This window comes from Neolamprologus multifasciatus, chromosome 8 (assembly GCF_963576455.1).
Source record: "Neolamprologus multifasciatus chromosome 8, fNeoMul1.2, whole genome shotgun sequence".
In the NCBI taxonomy this organism is placed as follows: domain Eukaryota; kingdom Metazoa; phylum Chordata; class Actinopteri; order Cichliformes; family Cichlidae; genus Neolamprologus; species Neolamprologus multifasciatus.
This window is the reverse complement of record NC_140446.1, coordinates 21,833,510-21,836,680: the sequence shown is the minus strand read 5'-3', so window position 1 is coordinate 21,836,680 and position 3,171 is coordinate 21,833,510.

Below are 3,171 nucleotides of genomic sequence, written 5' to 3'. Positions count from 1 at the left end.
CACGCAATTATTATATATATAATTTAATGGAGAATCGTACCATGAAATTGTTTTGTGCAGAAATATAGTTCAATTGGCAAAAAGAAAAACAGCCCAGAGAAAAAAAAAAGATTAAACCTTGAGATATCTTAATTTAAGCAAAGGATAAGGCGTCAATGGCCACGTGGGACACTTTTATCAGTAAAGTTAAAGCTATAAAACTTATAAAAATGTAGTCCAATATTTATTCTTCCTTCATCTTCTAAAGCTTTCCAGTTGAGCCAGATTGGAGTCTTTGCCAGCCCAGTTCTGCCCTTGGCTTTATATTTGACAGACTTTTTTTTTGAAGGGTTTTTTCTTAATCAAGGTAATATTTCTGTAATCATCCACTTTAGCAGTCTTCTGTGGTCTTTCAACTCTTCTGGCATAGCTGTACTGGCCAGTGCATTCCTTATTTTGTGTTGATTTGTCCTCTACTACAGTTTTTGTTATTTCGCTGACAGGTTTGTTGAGGTTTTCCAGAATAATGATGCCCCTTTTATCTTATTAACTTGTCATGAAATAATTAGAGAACAGACCTCGCCTGGCTTTGTAACTCCAGGTCAATGAATTGTCCAATTAATTTTTAGCCTCTGAAAATTTAGGACAATATATATCCCTTCAGTTAATGTCAAAATTGTAATTTTTTAAAACCCCTTGAATTACAGCTGGAGGTCTTTACTTCACTCACAGCTTGACTATTTAAAATCCTCCTTTTGGGAAAAAATAAAGTGGCAGAAAGCAAATCCTGTTCTGTAAAATATCATGATGCAGATTTGGGTTTACCTGTACATGAAAACTCATATGTTGACTGGTAAAATTCATCATTTAAATTAAGAGAAACCACCAGCATGGAGATAGACAAATAAAGACAAATTGCCGAAAATGACATTAAGAATGAAAAGAGGCTATAATGATGGAAAAATAAAAGTCACAGCTGAGAAAAAAACCTCATGTAGTTCTTACGCAACAACAGGCATTCGTGTCTACGTGCCACAGACAGAGAGCCAAACGCACAGCTCATAAACGTCTGATTCACTCCTGTCTGGAAAGGACGGCAAAGAAAGGAGTAGAAAAAGAGAAGATCAAAGGTTGTTCAGGCCGTAAAACCAATACCAGATAAGATGGGTTGGCTGTGAAACCACACATACGCTGATGATTCAGTTCACCGGTGACAACTATAAACTGAGAGTCCCCTGTCTCAGTTAGCACTACCTCTTCACCTTAATTAACATGAATACACACAGTCAGTTAACTCTCATGTTTAATGGTCTGAGCAGCTCCACAGTAACACGCACAGTCAAAACGATCAGCATGTGAACAAAAAAACCCACCTTTTTACCTCCTTTCAACATAAACACAAAGATTAGTTCCGACCTGACCTTGGCAGTAACGTTTGATAATGGTAATAATATAGTAATAAACTAATTATTAGCGATGCAATAACTATGTTATTCTTTTACATTTAGGTTTTCTCCACAACTACAAGCTGTAAGCAGCAGAGGAAAATTCTGGGATCATTGACAAAGTTAATTTTATTTTTAATTTCATTGAAACAGTTCCTGTTTTATATCCAGGCATCTTCACTGATTTTGTTTGGTTGTTGATTTCACAGCTCATGATTCATGTTATGATCTGCTGTTTGGCCCTAATCACAGTAATCAGATGTGGCGCTGCTGAATTCCCATAAAACCGCTCTCTGCTGGATGACATGTGGCTGCAGTGTTCAGGATTTAAAGACAGTTCAGTGTAAACGTCACATTTGAACTAAACAAACATAGTACTTATGAATCTGACCAAAGTCCTTTTCTTTCTGCTGCTCATTTCCTGCCTGCATTTTTAAAAAATCTATTTTACTGATTTTTCTTCATAACTGGAGCATCTTCTGCTTCACTCACTTTCAGCTTCATCCCAAAGTACTACTCTATATTTACTGGGCGTATTCACAGATGCTTTTCACATGTTCTACACTGCGCTAATGCTGAATAACTGCTAACTTAAGTGTAGTATGTGTTTTAGATGTCTCACAACTTTGTTTCTCATCGTTTCTCCCTCCCTGTTGTTGTCTAACAGATGAACTTTCTTGTCATTGTTGATTTGGATGGAAGCCCAAAAGCATCGATAACTAATTACAGGTTATCTCTGTGGTGTTGCTTGATCAGTGATCAACTCTGACTTGGTGCATGTAGTCAAGTATTGCACTTGTGTTGTGTTCTTGTCCTTGCGCATTTCTATTTTATGATTTTATTATATTTTATGGAAGCATTTGTGATCAGGATACTGATGAAACCCACTAATTAAATAACAGCCACCTCAGTAATGTGGAACTATGAAAACTTCAGATTAGCTTTTAATGCAATGTTATAACAGTAAAATGATGCTCAGCTGGTACTAAGGGCCCCAAGCTTTGCCAAGAAAATACCACCAGCATGAACCACAGATACAAAACAGGGTGGATCTATGTTGTCATGTTGTTTATACTAAATTTTGAAAATGTCCAGAGAAGATTTTGTCTCTCTTCTGTTGTCCAGTGTCAGTGAAATTGTAGACTCAGTTTCCTATTCTTAGGTGACAGGAGCGTTCTTCAGCAGCTGTAGCCCATCTGTAGCACTCTGGCTATTCTCCTCCAGTCACATCAACAAGGTATTTTCAGCCAGAGAACTGCTGCTCATGGATGTTTTCTCTTTTTCAGTCTCTATAAATGCTGCAAATGCTGGTCGTCTGTCCAGCACGTCTGGGACAAAGAACAAGCCACATTCAGAGTCACTGAAATCACCTTCTTCCTCATTCTGCTGGGTCAGCAGCTTATATTGACCACATCTGCATGCTCAAAGGCACTAATCACTGCTCCCACGTGATTGCCCAATTACATATTTGCAGTAACGAGCAGTTGAAAGTGACCAATCGTGGTAAATAGAAGTCTGCTGTCTGTTTCAGATCCAATATCTCCTGTTTTTCCCATTTTTGTGGGTTTGTGTGACGTTTCAACCCACTTACTTTGTTTTTTGCTCCGTGACTTTCACGTTCTGGACATTTTCCAGTCTGGTTTCCACAAATTGCACTCCACTGAAACCGCTTTACTTAAAGTGTCTAGTCACATTCTGATGGCAGCAGACTCTGGAGAGTACACCGTGATCACAGCATCATGATAAA